Below are 24,732 nucleotides of genomic sequence, written 5' to 3'. Positions count from 1 at the left end.
AGTCTCTACCGATTTTCAGCTGCCTGTATTTTCTTCGGTGGCATCTGTGCTAGAAAAGAAAAGGGGCCGCAGCCCAGTCACGAGTCGGTAGCACGTTACAGCTCGTATTCACGTGGCTAACCCTTCTGCCCTCCCAAAGGTAGGGGGGAGATTGTTCTTATCGCCGACTAAAAACAGCCCCTAACCCATATCTAACCCCTGGTCCCACGTCTTGCTGTGCCTTAACCTGAGTGCTCCATGGCCTGGGCCCTCTTTAGCAGGGAGCATAGTGACAAGGAACAAGGGGTAATGGCTTTAAGCTAAAAGAAGGAAGATTTAGATCTGTTAGGAAGAAATTCTTCCCTCAGAGGGTAGTGAGGCCCTGGCACAGGCTGCCCAGAGAAGCTGTGGCTGCCCCATCCCTGGAGGTGCTCAAGGCCAGGCTGGATGGGGCTTTGGGCAACCTGGGCTGGTGGGAGGTGTCCCTGCCCATGGCAGGGGGGTGGGACTGGGTGGGCTTTAAGGTCCCTTCCAACCCCAACCATTCTGTGATTCACTCCGTGATTCATACCAAAGAGCGTGCTAACTGGTAAATGCCATGGATTATCACATGGTAGAGCTCAGGCATGTCCCTGGGCCCTGTTTAGCCCAGTAATACAGATGTAACCTTATGAACCACCACATCCAGTTGGCAGTAATTACAACTGGACTAGCCTGCTCCAAATTAAAATTGTAATGGCCTGAAAACGAATAATCTACAGTTATCCATCAGGCTACCGTTGCTTCTACTTGAACAGAAATGTCAATGAACGTAAATTCTGATGTAATCTGTGATTTAAGGAAAGAAAGCATGGAAAATCAGAAAAGAAATCAGTAAGTTAAGAATCTTAGAGGAGGACAGCAAAAGGTAAAGCAGTACTTAACTAACGTGGAAGTGTTTTTAAATGGAAACTGGAAAGCTGGGTAAATAAGTGAATGTTCTTTTCACATAAGCACGTAAGTGAATATTCATTTTTCAAGCATTCACGTTACTGAATATTGTTTTCATATATTCTTTTACAATAAAGAAGTTAGTGTGTGACCATTTGGGTAAAGAGTTTTGTTTCATTACTAAAAAGCATTTGGGTCCTACCTCCGTGGACCTCTTTGTAGGATAAAAGCCCTGCACATAATGCATTTGGTTAGGGTGTTTTATTCTGAGACTTTTGAGAAGGGCCTGATGCTGAAGTGGGCACACTTGAGAATAGTGACCTCATCCTGCACATGATGCAATAAGTTCTTTACTGAATATTTATACAGATTTCAGAAAGGGATACGCAATAATATCTTGGGATTAATATAATCTCTGTATTACTTGGACAGTTTTCCAGTATGTGATGTAATTACTATTAGGTTCCAGGTCATATTTTGACCCAGTGAGGTCACCAGTTGTTTTCGTTATCGTTTCTGATTTTACAGGTTGTGGAGAGCTATGTGCAGGATACACAGAAGGGGGAAATAAAATTACATTCACAGACTACTTTAAGACCTGGGATTAACTGCTTAACTTTGAAGACAGAAAAAAAAAAAAAGAAGGAAAGGAAAACGTGGCAAATCAGACAATGTCAGAACATGAGCTGTTAGCATTCGGTTGAGTATTGTCATTGAAGTTGCTCAGACGTAGAAAGAGGAAATAAACTGTGCAAATATGAGCTGTAGACAGATTTTGAAAGGGTGTCAGCTCCTCTGGTTAGTGCTGAGGATCTCCACTTTCTAATTTAGTCTTCAAAGTCAATTCTTGAAATACCTGTCACAAGTGTAGTAAACTCAAGTGAGGTATCAGAGTGCCATTAGGTTTATGAGAAGAAAGCTGTCCCTTTTTCTTTGTATGCTACATTTGAAAATAAGTAAAATTAAAGCACTAATGAGTTCTAGAGCTGTGTTATGTCGTGCTGTTATAACCACACCTATAAAGCCCGAGGCATTTCGGTACGGAGTGTCACAGGCAGTTCAAAAGAGAACAGCTAAATGCAAAACAAGGTAACCACTCGTGGAAACTTGCTGAATTGACTAAATGTGTGTAATCCACAAACAAAGTGATTTTGGTTGGTTAAAGGTTCTGTATATATACTACTGACAAAATTCAGTCACTATATGAGGGAGATAAGGAAATAAAGCACAAGTTTAGGATGCTGTAGATCAAAGGAAAATGGTCAGAAGTTGTAAAGGAAAGTAAGGAGTAGGTGTTTGGAAACAATTTAGTAGGAAACAATTCTTAATGTAACACCCAGAAGCAAACAGCCCATGATAACAGCTATTCAGCAATAAATTTGTCTATAGAATAAGTAAAATTATTTGTTTGGAGAAGCAGTCCTGAAGAAATGCAGGACTTGCCTGCAGCTTTCTGGAGGAACTCACTGGCCTTTCTGGCTTTACTGTATTGCCATCACCTGGATGTGCAATTTGATGGGAACTATGTTGGGAAAAAGCACCTCTACAATGTGTACTCTGTATCCTTGACTTGCTCTAGGTTCAGTAGAGTTCTGTTCTTGCAAACAGTAGAAATTATGTGTTTGAAAGGCAAGAGAATATCAATGTAAATCATAAGAAAGTAGAACTGCATACACATAGATGGAGAAAAAAAGCAAAGCAAACGTCACATTTATTACCTATCTGGCTAAAAAAAATATCTTTCTTACACTGACCTTGTAATTTTGAAATGCAAATCTTTATATGAAATTCTAATACTGCGATCCCCTCAAGTGCAGCTTTAGAAAATAGCATGAAACAGACAGAAAATATTTGAAGTCGTCCACTTCTCTCTGAATGCATTACATACTCTGAAGCTAATGCCTCAGCTGCTGGAACTAACAGTTCCTGTTTTGAGGAAAAAAAGTCATTTTACGACTTCTCTGAAAAGAGATAGGGGAAAATATGACAGCAGGTAGCACAGGTAAGACCGTCTGCTGGAGAAGTGTTCATAAACTGCTTATACATCCTGTGCCCATCACTCACTCCTGCTTAAATCATCCCTTGCTGGGGTTGCCCCTTTTTAGAAATGGGGGACATTGTTTTGGGGAGCTGCTAAGCTGGGGTCTGGCTAGGAGGAGGCGACTACATCAGAAATTGATTGGAGAGCAGAGGAATTGCAAGCAGGCTTTTCCTGAGCTGAGGAAGGGGTGGGTCTAAGCTGGGAGCTCTTGAGCTCTTTGTCATCGAGAGCACACCTGGGTGTCACGGGATGGGGATCTTGGGCAGATGGGTAGGTTAATTGGGTTACAAAGAACTGCTAAATTTCAGGAATTCATTATGAAACTACCCTATGAATAGACTGTATGAATATTAAAAAGCAAAACCAAACCGTAGAAACCACTTCTTAGAAGAACTTTCATATGTGACTGTGGTGTAGCTGCACAGGCTGTGCAAGTGAAGTAGAGCAAAGAAGCAGAAAATCTGGGCTGGATGTCATAAACCACCTCCCAGTTTTCCACTTTTTTCTTTCTTTCCAAGGAAATAATTCGGAGGTTCCTGGGATAAACCATCTTGGGTTAAAAAAAAATAAAGAGGCTGGATTCTCTAAAGGCAGGCAGCTGGAAATGTGAAGAAAGACAGCCACGGCAGCATTTAAAGCACTTTGATCTGTTATCTTACATCCTTTTGTTTTACTTTACTTGGTCCAGAATATTTCGGCTTTATTCAGACAAAACTCATATTGAAAACGGTGCGGAGTGTGACGTGTTTCCCATGAACTAATAATCGTGTCATCAGCAAAAGGGACTCCACTGCACATTTTAGCTAGCAGCATTTTTCTACCTCCAATTCAGAAGGCGTTAGTGTCTGTTTGGAGACAGCAGAGAGAGAGAGACGGGCTTTGAGTCAAACCTTCCTTCTGTTTATGCCTGATTCGCAAAGAAAGCGATATTTATGCCTGCCTGTCCAGAATATTATAATTCTTGTTTTAGCTGTTAAAACCTAAAAATACAAGTTGTGTTGCTAAACAGAAAGCACACAAAATTCTATTTTATCCAGTACTTGGAAGGGAATGAGGAAAAAAAAGAGAACAAGTCAACTACTCTACATTCAAAGAAAATTAAGAGCCATTACTGATTTTTAACTGAAGACATGGGTGGATTCGTTTTGTTTCAGTGGTCCACAAGACCTGCACTACAAAATCCCAAATGACATGGATAGTATCTAGTTTTACAGATGAAACAAAACTGAAAAACACTCGGACAAAATGGCCAGGAAAAAAAAAAGCACCAGTGAATAAAACTGCTGTATCTCTGTGCTAAAATAAAACATAGAAAAGGAGAATGATTTTGATGCCCAGGTAAAAGTGAGTCTGTAGGAGATCATATGAGTGAGAAGGATTTTGGAAAGCGAGATTTATAAGGCAGGTTTTGAAAGAGCTGTGTTTGTTTAGTCTACAGAAGGGAGGGCTGAGGGGAAAATAAAATAATCTGACATCTAAAGATTATTGTGAAGAAGACAGTCATCAATTGTCTTTTGTACCCAGTTGTGGACGGACAAGAAAAGATTATCTTAATTTACAGAGAAGAAGAACAGGCTACATATTTGTTAAATTCTTTTAAGTCCAAGGACAGTTAAAGGCTGGAATTGGGCTATCTAGAGATGCTGGAGCATCTTCCTCACTGGCAATTTAGCAGACATTAAACAACAAGTTCCTGCCATCACAGTGCTCTTACATACATCTATCTTTCCTAATTCTGTTGGCTGCACTCAACACAATAAATAATCGGGAATTCAAAGAAGTAATTTGAAAAATAAATTCTGGAATGTGGAGATGAAATTGGGATAGTCTGAACACGTGATAAATCATCAAAAATGCAGGTATCTTTTTTTGTCAATAGATGTGTTTTTGTATTTTATATGCCTTTTTATACTTTAATGTTCACCGATTTCAACTTTGAAGTTCATGTGCATGTGATTTCTATTTACAGATCATGGGCAAGGAGAAAACCCTTTACCTATCCACGCGAGCAATGCTATTACCCTGCTTACACTCCTTAATCGTCTGGACGGGAAGCTTGGCTTCTGGTTCAACCACATGCTCTTCAGGTATGTATTGCTTTGTTGATATTACGGGGAAATACTCTGCATTCAAAACATATGTAGTTTCTTTTAAGTCATATATAGATAACTAGAGTGTATTATTTGACAGAAAATCTGAGAAAGTCCTAAGCAAAACCAGAACTTTGATGATCAATTTTACTTTCTGTGGTTAACAGCCTATTTTTACTGTGATAAGTAAAGCCTGTTAGTAATAAAAATGAAACCTAGTATCTGTGCTGTCATAATGGAACCCTAAAGTGAAATTAGTTAGTGATATTAGAAAGTATCACTTGTATTTGTGCTCCAAACCTCAAGTTATTTTATTTTCCTGTACTCAAAAACAACATTAAAGAATATGTATGGTTCATGTTACCAGCATTCATGGCCTTGATTATAACGGGAATCATTCATATACATGCTGTCGGTAGAGCATAAAATATGTGACATAAAAGAGCAAGGATCTTGAAGGAATGAAGCTCATTTGCCTATTCAGAGTGCTGACAGAATTCAGGCTGCTCAGAATACTGACTAGCATGTCTGTTCTTCCTAAGAAATTCAATTTGAAGGAAAACGAGGAAAACATTTAATTATATTTATTACTGTGATAAATACTAAAAATGCAGATCTGGTAGCTGCTTAAGGGCTTATGTGTTCATCCCAAGCAATAGTTAAACTCTTCAGATTAAAATGTTTATTTTTCAGTGATAGTTCTTGTATTTGGTCTGTGAGAGAAGAGGCTATGAACGTTTGAAAATGGGGATTTTTTTTGTACCTTCTTCCTTCAAACTGTGTTAGAAATGTTTCAGTTATTAGAAGCAGCTGTATTAAAAACATGAATAGCACACAGAGACTCAAGTGCCTTCTGCTCAGTTAAGATTTAAGTAAGAAAGTTAGAAAGGGAGGAAGATTTAAGTCAGAGAGTAAGAGAAGTAGCCCCCCTTCCCTTTTGTAGATCTGTCTTGATATAGAACCAAGGGGCTTCAGTATAACTTTCCTGTTTTGTACGGCACATGAATCATCTAGATTGACCTGCCTTTGGTTTAATTTAGTTTATTTTTTTCTTAAGTAAGACACATTTACTTTTGTTATTTGAGAATTAACTTAGAAGGAGGACACCAACGTCTTGAAACCTTCATAACACAAGCCAATCCAGAAAAAGATTGGTATCAATTCAGTGTAGTTAATTTTGGGAGTCTTATTTACCAACAGTAATTGATGGCATTTTAAGGCTGTTTGCTACAGGCAAAGTAACCGTATGTTAAAATTCCCACCGAACTGTGGAACAAGCATATGAATCACAAACCTTTGCCATCTTTAGATTAATATAGTTCAGAAGAAAAACAGTTTTCCTCAGAGAAGCTGTTGGAGGAACATGTCTAGCAAATAACCTCAGAATGTTTAACTCACACTTTTTACAAGGAAAGGAAAATAAAATTTCTGGATAGAACTAAAATAGTGCTTTATAAACGGCTCTGAAAGTTGAGTGACTTGACTTCTCATTAAAATCCAAGAAGTCGCTTGTTCTCCAAGATGTTTAATGAAGAGAGAATAGTGGTTCTAAATTGTGAGATGCTGTAATGAATAAAACAAATTGAGAAAAATGCAGAACTGCTAAGTCTCCTTTTATTTACAGTTGAAATCTAAGCTAGCCTGCTTTTACTTGTCAGAACTTGCTCTTCAACATGGGTATTAATTCAATAGAATTAGTAAGTGAACATTCACATTTATAGTTTGAAGTTATAAAATATGAACTCTATTTTCTGCATTCCCATTTAATATTTTATTTATCAGTTAATCTTTTTTTTTTTTTCTGACTTAGGAAGTATTTACGTAACCAGAGTGGGTTTATTAGGAAGAAAAAATTAGTTTCCCTGCATGTCTTCAGAGGCCCAATGCAGCTATTATGGAAATCGACTCCCAGCAAGGGTCTATTATCTAGTTTGGATAGTATGATACTGAGAAAAATATATGGCTAAGAGTATAGAAGGCTTTAGCCTCCGTTTTCAAAGGTGCCAATTAATTTGTCATTTCATAATTCCGAAAATTTTTCTTCAGGCTTTCTTAAGATTAAATAAGGACGTTCAGAAACAGTAAGAATAATTAAGGGGCAGTTAGGGAGAGGAAGAATACATGCAGTTTGATTGAGTTGAGGTAAACAACCACAGACAATTAAACTGGAATGATGTAATATCATTTAAGTTAGCAGCAGAACGTATAATTGGAAGGCGTGTGATAGAACTGGGAAAACATGATGTGCAGTCGTTCTGAGTTAAGCTATCTTACCCAATTTAATAATGTTTTAAAGAGATGCTAATCCCCTATTTAGCATGATCGAAATCGGACTGGACAAAGTGCTAGAAACTTCAGAAAGACAATCCTGTGGTTGGGTATAGGTTGGGAACTAATCATTGGCATTGAAAAGTTCAGGAGTTCTGGCCAATTTTGAGGACTAAGAGAGGGTCAGAATCAAGAAAATATTTTCTCTGGAGTATTAGAGATTGCTCCCCATAGAAATATTGTGATATACCAGGACCAGTATAAAGAGGAGGATGCTCTCTTAATGCAGTTTGTGTGTTGATTTGTACAGCCCAGCTTTCCATCTAAGTTTGCCCAAGCACAGAAACTTATTTTAATTGCCCAATTTCTATAAAGTGTACGAATAACTCATCGGGGATGCTTCTGGCCCCTTCTTTGTGTGTGTGAGTAGACATTTGGTGTGTATGTGCCCTGTGAACACAAGGCCAAATGATTTGGACAAGCAGAGTCTAGTAGATGCTATCAGTGGACTACTACTTGAAGCACCCTCGTTTCTCTATCCTCGGGGCATTAAACAGTGGTGTGAGTACAAACATTCAGGATTTCATTGTTTCCATCCTACCACGACGATGGAAAAGGTGCAGTACCTGTGCTGTGCGATTCCTTTAACTTTACAAGCAATACCACAATTAATTTCATGCAGTAAATTAGGTCTGCCTAAGAAATACGGTTTCAATTAACATACTAGATATATCTCTTTCTGTAGGGATAACAGCCATAAGTTACCGGGGGTTAAGATTTTCCCTAGCATGATTCTTCAGGACCTGTTTATGACACTGCTGTTACTGGAGAGGTACGTGTCCCACCGTAACATTTCCTCTTTCCAAGAGGAAACGTACAGTGGAGGAAGGATAAAAAAACACATGAGTTTGTTTCTAAATTCCATGAGCAAAGCCCCAGTTGTGCTTTAAGGCAGCGTCTCTCGCTAAGTGTCCTACAAGCTGTGATTCGGGGCTCCTGGGACACATCTGTTGCCACGGTCAGCTCGCACTGACAGGGAAGTCTGACGGAAGCAGGAGAGGCGTGATTCCAAGCACGAGCTGCTGCCCCTGCACGTAGCACGGGATAAAAGATTCAGCAGCAATACGGTGCATTTTTGATTCATGTGCTTTAAGTCCAAGGCCTGAAAAGACCAGTTTTAGTGCTTGGATGCTCCCCGCAGGGACCTCGATAGACACTGGCTTTGTGCTGAGCACCGTACGTATTTAGAGCCCTGGTGGTGGTGATCACCTTTGTAACTCCAGTGCCGTCTCACACACAGTGCTGAGTGACTCCTGCCTTTTCTCTTACTCTCTACCAAGCTATCCAGCCTTCAGAAACAATAAACACCAGAAATAGATTCCCTTTTATGACTGACTTCAGAAGCAAACGTACCACCGCAGATCAGCGACAGAACCTGCTGTACCTCCAGCTTTCTGTACAGGAAGGGTGAAGGGGCTGGCCGTCCAGCGTGAGCCAGCAGTGCCTCGGCACTTTCATTTGCTGTTTCAAATTCGGGCTGGAGTAGTATCCGTAATCTCCTAACCAACCGCTAATCCTCAGGGATTTTGAACTGTCAGCCTGCAGGATGTCTGGTTTTTCACATAGGGGTCCGTGCAGCAGATTCCTAGCAGGAACGCTGGTCTGCTCTGCAGAGTGCAACCCTTCCGAGTCTTTCTGGTGAGCCAAGGGGCATTTTTCTGGCCTTCCCCAAAAGCAGTTGTCATGGCAGCCTGCCTCAGAAGATAGAGAGCTGAAGCACAGTGCCACCACAGATGATTGATTCAGTTCACACAGGTCTGAAACTGTAGGATCAGAAGTTCTCAGACTTAAAAAACAAACAAACAAACAACAGCACCACTGATTTGTAACACTTGGTTATGGAGTTGCTGTCACACACCATGTTATCGAGAGCTTTCTGCTTCCCAGAGGGGAGATCCTAGATGGCAACAGGTCAATTAAATCCACTTCTAAGTCATCTGTTAAGATCAAGTGAAAACATCTCGGCGTTTATAGTCTCTCACCAAACATTCGGCACTTTGTCTATGTTCTGACTGAAACCACAGCCCTGCCTGACACATGCCACATCAGATGGCTATGGTACACAAAGAGGTCTTCTTCTCATGAAACTCTGGACAAACCAGTCACAGATACTCGGTAGGGTGTTGTCTTCACGTGTCACATCTTGGCTGTGCCAAGGATCAGGGTGACAAATCTATTCAGAGATGCTCATATTCAAAACTTCTGTGATGCTAAAGGGATGCTTGGGGTCTCTGTAAACATCTCTGAGTCAGGACCCTCTGCCTTGAACAAAAAGTACGCTTGGTTTTGTTTGCCAAGGAAGTGCTGATAATCAAAGTGATAATTATATTTTGTCAACAAGCCAGAAAGGGGCGAGAGTATCTTCAGGAGCTTCCCTATGATGTACGGCTCTGAATTAAACCAAGCAGAACCAGGCAGTGGTTAGGGTAAGAGCTGGTAATGTTAGAGGCTCTGAACCTTTCTAACCTTCAGCACATCACAGCAGGGAGCCAACAGCAGTGACCGATCTTCCCAAGTTACCTTTATCAAGTGGGGACTCCTAAATGAGGGCTTGTCCATGCCAGACACGAGTAGGTGCCCCGTTGTAGCAAGAGGGGAACTGACAGTTCCCAGAACAATGTTCCTTTTACCTGCCTAGGAGCACGAGTTGTGGATGCCTTTTTTTTTTAACCCGTCTTTGGGTCATGTGAAACTTACAGCACCATGTCTTTACCCACTTAGCCAAACATATTCGGAAATAAAATCAGATCCTGAGGCCAAACCCAGTCTGATTGTAGCCAAGACTGGGTGAAACCTAAGTGAAATCTTGTATTGGACAGTGTAGGAGCTTTGACATTGACTGGAGTCTGCATAATTTCTCTCAGAATTTACCTAAGAGTTCATTTTTCAGCTGTAGCTGCCTATCTTCCTCTGTACCAGGACACCATATACCTCGCCTTGCAGTAAAAGGCTCTGTTTGTATTTTTACCTAAGAATGGAAACGGGTCTCACCTGTCCATCTCACCATTTTTTACTAATAGAAACTGGGCTTTCCCGTCTGCTGGAGAAATATTCCTGCTCCTTGGAAAATGGGAGCGTACTCTATGGGCTATGAATCTCCTCCTGAAATACTGGGAAACTCTCTCAAGCTTCTGCTGTTTTAATTGTTATGTCAGCTGTGCCTGTTTAAGGTCTACTGCCAAACTCGAGAAACAATGCCCTGCTCCTTTAGAGGAAGCTTGAACTACTTCATCTTCTTTTTTTATTTTTTTTTAGTTCAGTTTTCAGCTAAAGTTTACGTCGGTTCCCTGAGCTTTAATTCTTCGCGAGCGATTTTCGGAGCACGGGGCTGGTTCCTGTCGATTGGCAATTTTTCTTCTCTTCATTTCCCCTCCCTACTCTCCTCTCGGAGCCTGCTCGCAGAAAGACCAGCGGGGTTTTAAGAGCACAATATGCATGACTGCGTCTTTTCCTCTAATGCCTCTTCCCTAACAGTGGGAAAGAGTGGCTCTCTCTCCGAATGTGCTCAGCTGAGCTTCCAGTTCCCTGGGATCTTGGAAGGAGTTCTGTGCAATAGCAGCTTCAGCATCTGCCACGGAGAGCGGGTAGGCTGGTGCCTGATCAGTAGAGCTAAGAAGAAATAAGATTTCCAGCACAGAGGCAATGGCTTCTACTTCACAGGCTTTAATTACAGCACCCCTCGAACGTTTCTTCAGAATAACAATAATTTTTTTTAAGGTGATGCATTAAAAAGGATGGACTGGGATCAGCTTTTTGCATTCTCAGTACAAAAAGGAGGATGCATCAGATGAAGCTGGCAGTAGGCAGGTTCACAGAAAATACACTCGTGGCATCCTTTGCCTAAAGATGTCTGGATGAAAGAATTCCACACGGATCCACGGAGAGACTGCAGAAAACCTTGGTAGAGGGACCTAGTGAAGCCAAATGGCGTCAGGCTCAGGAACCCACCCGAGCTAAGAGAAGTTGGGTACCAGGACCCATGGACAATATGTGATGTGCTTGTCCTGGTCCTGCTATTTGCTGGGACAGCACCTGGGTGAGAACCGGCCTACATCTGCTGCTGGGAATAGGATAACGGGCCCGGCCTCAACCAGCCCGACCTCTCATATTCTCCAGTAAGGTCGGTTTATGAATCACTGCCCACCAGCCCAGTCTGTGCAGTAGTGAAACAAACACTTCCAGGGCCTCTCCTTCTTTACATCCAACCAGCCAGAGCCAACCTGAGGCAGTCCTCGTCCTCCCTGTTCCTGCAGTGCCAGCTGTGCTAACTGCACGCTGTGGTTCAAAGGTTTTATGTGTTAATAAAAGGCCTCTTCCTCATCTCTTTCTCCTCGCTTAATCGTGCCCTTACCTAAACCAAACTTTCTTCCTCTTTATCTCTGTAGAAACTCGTTGCTACCGCTGTAATTTTGACCAGTGGTTTCTCTTGTTCCCTGTGCTTGCCTTCAGATCCTCTCTACTACAGAGAGGAAGCCTGGGAGCCCACCATAGAAAAGAGTGAGAAAATCACTAGAAAAACCATGGGATAGTGTTACTCCCATCACAGTAACTCGGGAAGTGGAATTTCATTCTGCTTTTTATTAAGCGAATAAACTGAAGCCACAGCTCTGTGCTGCCAAACCTGCACGTTACGTTTCAGAACTGAGCAGGCCAGGGTCACAGTCTTTGGACGTTATCAGAAATAATTTTCTTCCTTTCCACTTGGGAAGTTGTCCTGATGCTAGGTTTATCCTCCAGAGACACGTAGGAAGGACAAGGAGATTTGATGGGAAGTCTCTATATTTAGCAGGGAGGAAGGTCGGCATTGCTTACGTTCAGTTCCCTGGTTACTTTAGGCTCCTTCCAATTTTCAGTCGGCAGGCATGGGTGAATGCAGCTAGAGCTTAAAGGGTAGGGGAGCAGGAAGGGATGGAGGAACAGGCGAGGATCTGGAGCCCTTCACAGCATCCTTTCACCCTCTGCCTCCTGGCGCTGGTAAATCCGCACTCGAACAGCCAGTGCTTTACTGAAAAAAAAATAATAAAAAGCCTCTCCTGTTTGGCTTTACTTTTAACACCTCAGGTGTTGAGCAAATTAAGGCGAACCTCTGTGCCAGGGCTCTGTCTCTTTAACTTTATGTGTACACCAGCAGGCACAGTAGGAACCCATTCTGTTTTGAAGAGCCGATCGCATAAATGGCTGATAATTCGGAAAGGAAGGAATCCACGTTTTCTATTACTTCCCTGGCCTCCCGGAATTATTAATCTCAGTTTAATAAGTTCTATAGGTCTACTTTATTTTGTTTAAATTAAATGCTTCTCTTTTAACAAGACCACTTAAAATTAAATACGAAAGCAGGGCAGCCTGTATTAATGTTAAATTTATTAGAGAATTTTAAAATAACACAATAAAAATCCCATGCAACACGTTTTCTGATGCCAAAGTCTGAGAGAAAGTCAAACCACTGAAAGGGTGGGAGTCGCTGGCAGAGCACACGGACCTATAACCTACGCTGAAGTTGCTTCTGATAGCTTTTTTTCCCCCCTTTTAATGTACTCATTTACTTTATATGAATGACTAATAGGTTCGAAATAGAAAAATCCACGGAGGGATGAAAAAGCAGGCAATTTCCTTTTTTTTTTTTTTTTTTTAAATTCCTCCTGGAGTCCATGAATGAAAGCGGCCGGAGGATGCGATGTACTAGTTCCAGCGTCCTGCAGGTCGTGCTGACCAGAAACAATCCCTTCAGCTCAGCAGCTAGCAGCGATTAGGCCTTGTTGAATAAATCAGTTTTCAGTGCACCGTGTTCTGAGAAATCTATTCTTTCCCTTGCATGTTATGTGCATCTGAGGTTATTTCATTGAACTGATAAAAAAAAGAAGCGCTCTTCTGCTGCGTTTTAATTGAATTCCGCTTTCCGTCTACACGGAGTTTATGAATTGTAATTGGAAGACTGAATCATGCAGTAAAGAAAATCCATTAAAACTTCTGTCATAAAATGCAAAAATTAAGGAGCAGAGGTTGGCTATGGAGGTGATTAAGTAAAAATTGTAAAACTACGGAATAGCAGCTTGGATGGCAAGAAGACTCCTGTTTTGCGAAGTGGCTATGTTGAGTTGAAGGAGGGCCTTTAAAATGAAAATAAAACAATGCAGACCTAAAGCTGTATCAAAACAGACTGAGCGAGGCAGGGTCTTCCTGCTTTAAGAGGTAGTTAAAGGTGGCGATTGCACTCCCAGACACAACCCAGCGCCCTGAGAGCTGCCACCGGGCCCTCCGAGCCCCGACTGGACCCAGCCCGTGGCGGAAAGCCCTGGTTCAGCATCGGCCAGCCCCGAGCTCCCTCTGACCCACACAGGCCCTCGCTCGTCTTGGAACAAAACCCAAGCAGCTGCTGCTAATATAAACCCTGGCGGTGCAGCAGCAGCACCCATCGCCTCTGCCTCTGCCTCCCGGGGGGCTCTTCGGTGCCGGCAGCAGGAGAAACCAGCGCCGGCAGCTCGCAAAGAGGCAGCGGAGCCACCGGGACCAGCTGGGGAGAAGGTGGAAGATGGCCTGAGGTTAGACGACCCCGGGTGTCAGGCGTGTGGCCTTGACGAATCGCAATTGCTCGACAATTGCTCCAGGCTTGGAAAACATCGCCTTATCGTGTCGGTGCTGTATGCGCTGATAGAGATTGTTTTCCTTCTGCGCACTGGGTATTTCTAACTCGGCTAGCGATGTGTGAAAACATAGATAAGTGCAGGCTGGAGGTCTCCAACTTGAAAGTCTGAGACTTGAAAGCGTCTCCTTCTTGAATTCCTCCTTTTGGCTAGCAGATGTCTGACTTTAACTCCAGAATCAGTCGATGTCCAGCATCTACAGCGCTCTTTGAAATGCCTTTTTTTTTTTTTTTTTTTGAATGGTGTCTTTGTTAGAGCTGGAGAAGTTTCACTGGACAAATATCACAGTTTTTTGCTCGATGGATGCTTTTGTCTGAATTATCTCCTTGCATAGGTTCCAGCATTACGGCTGGTGGATACATTAAAGACGAGCAGCGGAGCAGTCCACGCTCCCAGCTCGGTATTTAAGGCAAGCGCAGAAGCTCAGCGTTGATTACATATTTTATACACTGTAAGAACTTAATTTTTTTGGTCTGGACTGTAACAGAACTTCCTTTTGAACCACTGTCTGCAGTCGCTGTTTCTTCCCCTTTCAGCAAAAGTTTTAGTGATAATATAAACATCAGTCTCTTTCGGTTGAAGGTTTTGTTTTCCACGAAATAAAATGCTCCTTTTTCTGCAAAGCAGCCGAGGCTCTCCCTGAAATAACCTTCTCTTCCTACAACCTTCCTTGTATCTTAACACGTCTGCTCAAGTATAAGAAACTTCTCGGTACAAGAAGGGATGTAGAAAGACGTAAAAAATAATGGGATTTTTTAATATATTAATTAAAAAAAAAAGGAAGGGGGAGGCAGCATAGCACTGATATGGGCTCGTACAACCTCAGGGGTGCAGAGAAGTAGGATCCCTGGGATTTGCAAGAGAACCTGGGGGCTTTGATTCCTTCATCTACACAGCATTAGGAAGTAAATAGGGTAACAGTCTTGATGAAGACTTTGGTCATCAACTCAGCGTCTTCCATGAGCCTTCTTATCTTTGCCTCTGTTTTCAGGTGCATATTTCCAGCAGCCTCTCCCTCTAGAACGACTTCCATGCATAAGAAAAGGACAGGTTGGCTACTAGGAAATTTGACAACCTGTCAGTATTTCAGTTCTTGCTTTCAAACGAGATACCTGCCAGTCTGTTTGTTAAGGTCACGTATTACAGCTCCTTCCCTAGGTGAGATACAAGGGGCTTAGTGCCCTTTCCTAGTCAGGTCTTCAGAGCCGCCATGAAGGATCCCAATCGTCCTGGTTTTCAGTTCCTTGTTGTGGAGATGTGTCACAGCCTGAGAACTCCTTTCAGGGAGATCTTCCTGGCTGGAGGAGCTCTGTAAGGCACTGTTAACTACGCACCCTGCCTCTGGAACAATGACTTCTGTATTTTGAAAAAAACAGTAAACACAGTCTTGCGAAATACTTGTTTCAGGTCTTAGGTTATTTTAGATTTTTCCTTGTGGGTCCCTTCCGACTCAGATATTCTATGATTCTTCCTAACCTTAATATATGTAACTTTGGAGCATCCTTTAAGCATTATTTTGTCTCTTAGGATCAGTCCTAGCACAGTTTTAATTGTCTTTATCTCAGAATCAAAAAGCCACTGGTGAAATTTGGAGACAGGTACAGCGACAGGATTACAACCCTAACCTGAGCTCCCATTCCAGACACAATCCATCCTCTACCTTGCTACAGATTTAACATCAGCTGCATGGTGTGACTTGAAATGTCTGCAGGAACAGTAACAAGCAATCTGCGCTGAGGTGGCAGGGTGAAAGAGACAGCAGTGATATTTTTCAATGTGTTAACCAATCTAGAGTCTTTAAGCATGCTCAGGAAGTTATGCTAAGTCACTTGATTTTTTTTTTTTTTCCATATATTTACAGGTTTTGCAGCGCTGATAGTATGGTTTTTAATGACTAGTGTCAAACGTGAAGCTTTCAAAGCCACGTGCCAAAGGTAAGTTAGTTTAACAATCTTTGTATACACTGCTAAAAATATTGTACGCTTGCAGGGGAATTTACAGGGGAATTGAGGGCTCAGCTCTGTTGATAAGGGTGATGTGAAGCAGCGTGCGTCCCTACAGCGAGCTCTCCCATATACCGAGGAAGCGTGCATACTGCACCAGCTTCTAAAATAGTGCAACCTGATCCCTTCTGTACAGCTCAAGGGGTGGGGGTGAGGAGCAAAACTGAAGGAATAGTAGCCCAGATCCTCCTTCCCTCCAAATTTGGGGTCTGGTTTGTTCCGTTGAGTTAAAAGAGCATTAACTGCATAGGGCTGTTATCAGGAAGGACCCTTTGCTCTCCCCCTTCACAGTTCTTGTGGCACAGGCCAGGTTTAATCTAGTCTGTGTTAGGAGAAACTGAGTACACGTACAGGGTTGTAATGAGCTTCCTCCTCGTTTTCATTTTCCCTCGCTGGTATGTAAATCATTGCTCTAATGCTTGTAAGGGATAAAAATCTGTAGGAGTTACGAAACTGAAGTGATTGCAGTAATGTGGAGGTCCTGAAGACTGTTAGTCTTCAGTGTTTATCTCACCGTTCAGCAATATAAAGCTAAAATTAGCTAAGCTCCAAATCAAAAGAGACTATCTCATATTTCCCTAACCAACAAATGCACACACACAAAAAAAAAAGTCAAGTGAAAGTAAGTTACTAAACAACCCTTTACAAACAAGGACAGACAATAAGCAAGTCAGAAAAGTGGCTTACTGGAGTTTCACTTGCGGGTAGCGATTTAGAAGTTATCCAGGTATAGTAGTTCATAGATTTAACTTGGAAAGACTACCAAAATTAATATTTAGTCAGTAGTTGTGACAGCCAGTCAGTACACTGTCATACAGTAGGATCTTTGTGAAATTTATTATTTTATAAGAAAGGATGTTCAGGCACATACCACATTCAGCCAGAAACAAGGTTATTAAGAGCCCTGAAAAAGTACAGTTGTTTCGCTATTCTGCCTTGCCAGCTGGTGTCACCCAGTTTTCAGCATATTTATTTTTTAATTCTTTGTGCAGTCTAAGGTGTGTATTTCTCATCTGACAATCCACTACTGATTTCTTAATTTGCATTAATCTTATTTGAGATATATTTGTAGCTCTCATATATGCTGAGAGTACATTTTCGGTCTGTGCTAGGTGTCTCTTTTGTACACATTCAGCACACATTTTAAAGTAATGCCCCGCCTGGCTAATACCAGTTATGCATATTAAGAACATTAACTGTACATAGAGAAAATATTCATCAAAACCACTAAAATACTTTTAATTTTTTTTCTGAAAAAAAAAAAAATACTACTTTTTATGAAGCATTAATGCTAAACTTGAAAACTGCCCTGTTAGACATCCCTCGGTATAACTAGAAGGTAAGAGCAGAACCCAGCAGCAGCGACAGGAGAAGGAACTGGTGAAAACGATACTTCTCATTTCCAGCTACTAGAAATGAAAGCTACATAAAGATTTCTCCAAGAGTGCTATCAGTCTGCAGCTAGGAGGGTCACGCCACCCCTGCCTAGCTGCTGGAAGGAAGGGAGAGTTTTCTTTTCTTTCCCCCTTTCCAGAAAACAACAGTGACTATAAAAGGATAGCTAGATCTGTGCTGCTTGCTTTCTGCGCCTCAGGCTCCATGTTTTAAAACTTTTCCTCTCCCACCGTGTCTCGCCCACCGAGAATAACCACTGCACTTCCTCGCTGCTCACACTTCTGTCATATGGCAGCAACAACACACAGCGGACGAGCAGTTTCTGCTCGTTTAGGACCGGGTTCCAGGCTTCTGAAAAGCAGTAAGTGGACTTGCAGCCTTGTTAGTTATGCATGGCTGCTGCTTGTTAAAGTGCTACTGTGCAAAAAGGCAGCGACACTGGAAGTGCCTGCTTGCCGAAACCAGGAAGACCGCGCTGTCCGTATCGGTCCCGTTTCCCAGTGTGAGCTCAGGACACCCTTTATGGCTGAGAAATGTGCTTTACGTTTTAAACGAAAGCTTTGGCAATTCCTAGCCGAGGCCTTTAGGGTCAGCAGGGAGAACTGCTCGTTATCACTGGGAATCACGAGACTGCGTTTTTTTGACAGAGCAGGGGGACAGAGGACAGAATTATGTTTTTAAAAGAAAAAACTATCAGACACCACCACGTGGTGCAGCCAGAGCGGTCCCAGATGTAATGCTGGAGCAGAAGGTGACCGAGAATCTTTCTCAAGTGTGAGAAGGGAAAGGAGTGATCGTTCAGACAATCATATGCTAAAGTGCTCATGTCTGTAATTCAGGCAATCTGAAGCAAAACAGACTTAGATCCATTAGTAATACACTAGCTATATTTTCTGTAAGACCTGCAAAACATTATCTTGATCTTGCACACCTGAAAAGCACTTGTATTGGATGTAAAAGTACACCCTGGGTGTACTTAGGCACTGCTTTTGACCTCCCGGTGAATTAAGGTAGTTTCACTTTTCTCTGTACCCTACTAATCCGGCTCTCGTTTCCGATGCTTTTTGATAGTTAAAACAGCAGGGGCTGGTAACGCGAGGAGATGGGGCTGGGTGTGTGTGCTCACACACGGACCTCCTTCCACCCACGGCTTCACTTAGGGCATACGTATCACACAGGGAAAACATGCTCCTGATTGCTGAGCGCTAATCCCTTTACACGTGGGATGCCGAATTGAGATTTGTTCGTCTCTGGGAGCGCGACAGGTCTGCAGAGCCTGACACACAGGCCTGCGTTGCAGAGCAGAGAGGATTTGGGGTACACACAGGCTCAGATCGCGGTGGCCGAGCTTGGCCGTGCTCCCCACACCCCTACCCCTAAGCCACGTCCCTTCCCAACCACTTTCCCAAAATCCTGAGAGCTCGCGGCGCAGCCAGGGAGCCCTCAGCCGCTGGCCAGCCCCCCGCTGGCTTATGCAGACACCGAGCCCCTCGGGGAACAGCCAGCAGATTCCTCACATCCCGGTGTCAGGACCTGCGACCCTACTATGGCAGCTTCTCGCCCTCGGGACGAGAGGGGGCTCATTGCCATCTCCGTCCTGTCCCCCCTCCCCGGCCCCGCTCTTTTCCATGGGTTGTTTTCCTCTTGCGTGAACGCGAGGGCTGGCGGGGCGCTTCCAGAGCGCGCATTTGTTCCCTTGCGGGGTTTGGCGACAACAAAACGAGCGCATTTTGCCCCATTAATTATGGATAATGGAAAAAAGTGTAAGGATCTACACGGTTAAAGCAGCGAGCGCGGCGTCGCTGACGGTGCCGCCAGGGCTGTGCCCGGGGAAGGCGGATGCACCCGGGTGGGATTGAGTATCCCACTGGGAGAGCTCGAAATGTGTGTGTCCTATAAAGGGGGAAACCTATAAATGTGGGTATCCTACAAAGGGGGAGAGCTAAGAGTGTCTATATCCTAGAAAGGGGGAGAGCTGTAGAGATGTATATATCCTATAGAGGGGGAGAGACCAGTAGAGATGGATATTCTGCAAAGGGGAAGACCTGTTAGCATGGATATCCTACAAAGGGGGAGACCATTAAGGATGAATATTCTGCACAGGGGGAGACCTCTAAGCGTATATAGCCTATAAAGGGGGGTAGGTGTAAGGATGTATATCCTACAAAGGGGGGTAGGTGTAAGGATGTATATCCTACAAAGGGGGAGAGCTGTAAGCGCATATATCCTGTGAAGGGGGAGACCCGTCAAACTGTGTATTTTACAAAGGGGCAGACTTGTGAGTGTACACATCCTACAAGGGGGCAGAAGTGTGAAGGTGCAGATCCTACAGCGGGGCAGACCTGTGAGCGCAGGCACCCTACAAAGGGGTTCAGACAAACACCCTCCCAAAACGGGGGACAGCGGTGACTGCCGCCTCAGCAGCCCGCCTCAGCCCCTCGCTAACTTTCCGAGCAGCGGAGCCCGGGGCTCGGCTCGGGACCGGGACCGGGACCAGGGAATGGGAACGGGAAGGGGCCGGGAGCCGGGGGCCGCCCTCACGGGGCCGCCCTCAGGGACCCCCCCCCGGGCCCCCTCCTCTGAGGGGGGCTGCGGGAGGTGGGCGGGGCGCCAACGGAAGGGCCGGCGGGGCCTTGGCGGGCAGCCCCGGGCGGCGGGGCCGCGCGCGATTGGCCAGGCGGGCTGTCACTCAGTGACGTCACAATGCCGGTGGCGTGAACACTGTAAACACTCGGCGGCGCGCTCGCGGCTGCCGCGGGAGCGCGCATCTCCCCCCCCCCCCCCCTCCCTCCCCCGACCCGGCTCTGTGGGGGGGGGGGGGCGCGGGGAAATTTGGGGTGGGAGGCGCGCCCCCGCGCTTTGTCCCCCCCCTCCCCACGCGTGCACGCGGAGGCAGCATCCCCCATAGGGATGATGTAATTCCCCCTGCCCCTGCCCGCACCGATCCTGGCACCGCTCGGGACACGCGCGCCCCCCCCGTGTTCCCCCATTATTATTTTTTTTTGGGGTCGGGGGCACAGACACACACACGCGCGCGACACGACCCCCTTCCACCCCCCCTGTGCGCGCACACGCCGCCCCCAAATTCCCTCCCCGCTCCGCACCGCGCTGCCCCCTCCCCAAACGCGTCCCCCCCGCAGCCCCAAAATCACCCCGATCCTCCCCAAAACCCACCCCACGGCCACGCGTGGCCCCGGCACTTACTGTCACGGACCGGGGGAGGTGTGCGTGTAGGGTTGGCGAGGGGGGGGGTCGGCGACAAGGACGGGACCCCCCCCCCCCCCTTGCTGCCGGCTTCTCGCAGCGAGGAAAAAAAAAAAAAGGAGAATCGTATAATAGCAAAAAAAATCCTATAAGGAGAATGAGAACCCCGCAGCTCTCCGCTCCCAGTAGCGGGGGGGGGAGGGAGGCTCCGGCTTTTAACCGGAGGGAAAAAAAAAAAAAAATCGAAAAAAAAAAAAAATCAAAATATCCACCCACCCGCCCGCCCCCCCCCCCCCCTTCCTCCACCTCCTCCTCCTCCTCCTCCTCCTTCTTCGTCTTCTTCCTCCTCCTCCTCCTCCTCACCCCCTCACCCCCCCCCCCCCTCTCCGGTCGCCTTTTTTTTTTTTTTCTTTTTTTTCTTTTTTTTTTTTTTTGTGCCGTTTCAGCAAAGCTGCGAGGAAGTTGCTCCTTTTGTTCCACTATTTATAGATTGCGTCAACGTTGCGAAAAGGGGAAGGCGGAGCGGTGGCACTTGGGGCTGGCCGGGGGGGGGGGCGGCACACACACACCCCATACACACACCACACGCACACCACACACACCCCACAGGCGTGACCCCGGGCTCCCCCCTCTCCTCCTCCTCCTCTTTTTCCTCCTCCTCCTCCTCCTCCAGGCGCAGCCCCGCCCCGCTGGCCCCCCCTTTTTTCTTTTTTTTGCCTATTTTTTAGTGTTTTTTAGGATTTTTTCCTCCCCCCCCCCCCCCTCCCCGCCTCAGGGCTGGGGGAGGGACGAACCTGTTGCGGAGGGAGCGGCCCTCGCAGGTGCAGCCGGCTCCGGGCTTTAAGGGGAAGGGATTTGGGGGTTTTTGGGGTTTTGGGGTGTGGGGTGGGGACACCCAGAAGAAGCTGGGCGCCCCTCTGAAGGGCCTCGGGGAGCCCGAGGTGGCGGCGAGGAGGAACAAAAGGGGAAAAAGGAGAATTAAAAAGTGCCAGCGCCAGGCCTCGCACCCCAGGCCCTCCCCCCACAAAACGCCCCCGGCCCACGCACGGCGGCTGTGGAAATCCCAAAGGGGGAGAGTTTTGGGGGCACCCTTTTTTGGGGCAGCCGCTTTTTGGGGGAGCCCCTTTTTGGGGTCTCCTTTTCACCCCCCGCCTCCCGACCCCCTTTTCTCTCCCCGCCTCCTCCGTCCCACTCGCGGCGGGCACGGCTCCCCCGCGGAGCCCCGGGGGTGGTTTTATGGTGATTTTTATGATTTTTTATTTTTATTTTTTGTTCTTTTTTCCCCTCCTGCTCCGGTTAAAAAGGAAAGAAAAAAAAAAAACCCAAAACGTGTAAGAACGAAAATCGCCTAGGTGGGAGGCGGCCGGGGCGCTCGGCGCCGCTCGTCGGACGGCTCCGCTTTTTTTTTAGGGGGGGGAAAAACTTAAAAAAAAAAAAAAGGGGCGAAAGGGAGGAAATAAGGCAAGGCAGCGGCCCGGGGAGTGGGGCTGAGTGAGTAAAACCCCATGGGGAGCGCCCGGAGCCCGGCAGGGGGGGCGCAAAGGGGCTGGGGGGCTGCGGGGAAGGGGGCTCCGTGCGGCTCGGGGAACCGAGGGGAGCTCGGCAGGGGCTTTTCTGGGGAGGCGGCCCCATCCCCAACCCCATACAGTCCCCATCCCCTATCCCCATCCCAATACTTTATCCCCATCCCAATCCTTTATCCCCATCCCAATCCCTTATCCCCATCCCAATCCCCCATCCCTATCCCCATCCCATATCCCCATCCCAATCCCCATCCCAATCCCCATCCCATATCCCCATCCCAATCCCCTATCCCCATCCCATATCCCTATCCCCATCCCTCCCCCGGTTTCTCCTCTCCCCGGCAGCCGCCTCGTCCCGGCCGTTTCGTTTCTGCCTTCGGGGGAGCGCCGCCGGCTCTTTTTCTTTCCTATTTCTCCCTTTTTTCCCCCTTTTTTTCCCTTTTTTCCCCCTTTTCCAGGACGGGCACAGCGGCTCGCCTGCCCTCCCGAGGAAAGCAAGCGGGAGGCTTTCCCACATGGCTTTTTTTATTATTTTTTCCCCAATTTTTTTTCTCTCTTTTCCCCCAAGTTCTTAAAGAGCAGCCGAAAGGGATCGCCTGCCTCCCGCCCCAGGCAGTGGGGTGCTTTATAGGGCTGCGCTCCTTGCAGGCTGCCTTCCTCGCACGGCTCCGAGCTCCCAGCAACCTGCCGAGGGGCTGAGCGGCTCAAAGCGGGGACAAAAAGGGGCGAAGTGACCCCAAATTGCGCCTTTGGGGGGCACAGGCGCTCTCTGCTGCGAGAAGGGGATTTTTTGGGAAAACCTTCCCATCCAACTTGTAGGGTTTTAGCGGCGGAGCGCAGCCGCTCAGCGCCTTTCCAAGCGGGATGGAGAGATCGGATGCAATCCCCCCCCAAAAAACGCTATTTTTTAAGAAAGAAATGATATGAAATCCTGCTTCCTAACAACTTTCCCGAAACGGCCAGGGCTCAGCCTGCCTTCGGAGGGAAGCGGGGAGGATTTGGGGCTGCGGGTTTTTTGGGGTCGGGGCGGCAATTCCCGGGTCCCGAGCGGCGTTTCCCAATACACGCTTTGCTTTACAGAGCTGCCGGCAGCCGGAGCCGGGGGGGGATCCCCGCTGGGTCACCACGTGGAGGAAAAAAAAAAAAAAAAAAGCTCGATTTTGTCAAAAAAAAACCCTAAAAATAATAAATAAAAAAATCCCCCATCCCTCCCCGGGGTGGCACGGAGAGCCGGCGGTGCGAGCCCAGCTCCCAAGCTGCGGGGAGAAGGCAACGCGGGGACGGCTTTTGGGGGTGGGAAATAGGGGAAAGGAGTAAAAATAATACAAAATAATAAAAATAAATTTTAAAAAAAGGTATCTGAGCAGGAGAAGGGGGTGAGGGAGGGGTGAGGGAAGGGCTCTGGTGCCGGGCTCGCCGTGCCCGCACCTCCAGCGGCCGGGGGCGGCTGGGGACACGGTTTTTCTTTTGGGGTTTTTGCTAGCCCGGTGCCGGGGGGGTCCCGGAGCACCCCCGGTCGCCATCGGCCTCCCAAATCCCAGCCGGGGCCCCGGAGCCCCGGGCTGGGAGCGCTCCCGAAATGGGCTCAAAAAGCCGGATTTCGGGAAAAACCGCGCAGGGAGCAAACCTGTTCCGCGCGTCCAAGCGGAGTCGGACCCGCAGCAAACCCGAGTCACCTCCAGGCAGATTTTAGGGCTTTTCCTTATTCCTCTTTTTTATTATTATGATTTTTTTAACCCATTTCGCTCTGGAAACTCTCCGCGCCGTGATTCCAGCATCGTTATTCCGGGCTCCGTTGCCTGCCCCAGGAGTGCGCGGCCAGGTCGCAAAAAAACTTTTGCAAAAGTTTTTTATTTATTTATTTATTATTATTATTAATTTTTCTCGTTCCGACGGATCCCTGCGAGGTTTTAGGATCCCCCCTTTGGCTCCCCCCTCCCCAAATCGCCTCGCTTTTGGCCGGCTCGGCTGCTCGCTGCGGGGCTGCGCAAACGGAGCGCGGTTTTTGGGGGTGTTGCGGAGGCTGAGCGAAAATCCCGGGACGGTAAGAGCCAAAAAACTGGGTGCCGGCTAAGGGCAAAATCGTTGTTTTGAATTGAGGTGGTTTATTGATTTATTTATTTATTTATTTTTTAAATCTATCCATTTATTTATTTATTTTCTCCTTGCCCGCTGTAGCTGGAAAGTGTCAGCCGCAGCCTCGGTGCTGCTGCGTAAAATTAGGGGAGGCTTTAAAACGTGGGAGGATGTGTGCGGCAAACAGCGACAAACCCTACAGAAATGCAAGAACCTGGGCTTGGAGGGAGGTTTCCCAGCCACGACTTGTTATTTTTTCCCTGATTTTTTTTTCCTTTCCCTTTCTTTCATTTTCTTTCTTTTCCTTTTTTTCTTTCTTTCTCCCTTTCTTTCATTTTCTCTTTCTTTCCTTTTCTCTTTTTTCTTTTTCTTTATTTTCCTTTCCTTCTTTTTCATTCTTTTTCTTCCTTTCCTTTTCTTCCTTTCCTTTTCTTTCTTCCTTTCTTTCTTGTTTCTCCTCATTATTTTCCCCGCGACTATTTTTCCTCTAAATCCTCCGTTCCCTCCGAGCAGCCGCAGGGG

The 24,732-nt window shown here is 46.1% G+C and overlaps 2 long non-coding RNA genes across 12 annotated transcripts in view; one reads left to right on the top strand and one right to left on the bottom strand.

The window, feature by feature from the left end:
* The window catches only part of LOC137852507 (uncharacterized), a 62,108-nt gene extending 41,257 nt beyond the window's left edge, over positions 1-20,851 (bottom strand). The window contains exon 1 of one of the 2 annotated variants that reach the window (XR_011093892.1): positions 20,612-20,851. This is a non-coding gene — a long non-coding RNA (uncharacterized lncRNA). The remainder of the gene's footprint in view (positions 1-20,611) is intronic. The other variant, XR_011093891.1, reaches the window with a different exon arrangement.
* LOC137852466 (uncharacterized) overlaps positions 1-24,732 on the top strand; it is an 85,768-nt gene that overhangs the window by 27,649 nt on the left and 33,387 nt on the right. For all 10 annotated transcript variants that reach the window (XR_011093864.1, XR_011093865.1, XR_011093859.1 and 7 more), the window contains 2 exons: positions 4,920-5,037; positions 15,871-15,943. This is a non-coding gene — a long non-coding RNA (uncharacterized lncRNA). The remainder of the gene's footprint in view (positions 1-4,919; positions 5,038-15,870; positions 15,944-24,732) is intronic.

This window comes from Anas acuta, chromosome 1 (genome assembly GCF_963932015.1).
Source record: "Anas acuta chromosome 1, bAnaAcu1.1, whole genome shotgun sequence".
Lineage (NCBI taxonomy): Eukaryota > Metazoa > Chordata > Aves > Anseriformes > Anatidae > Anas > Anas acuta.
The sequence above is the reverse complement of the archived record's forward strand: the minus strand, read 5'-3'. Positions and strand labels throughout refer to the sequence as shown.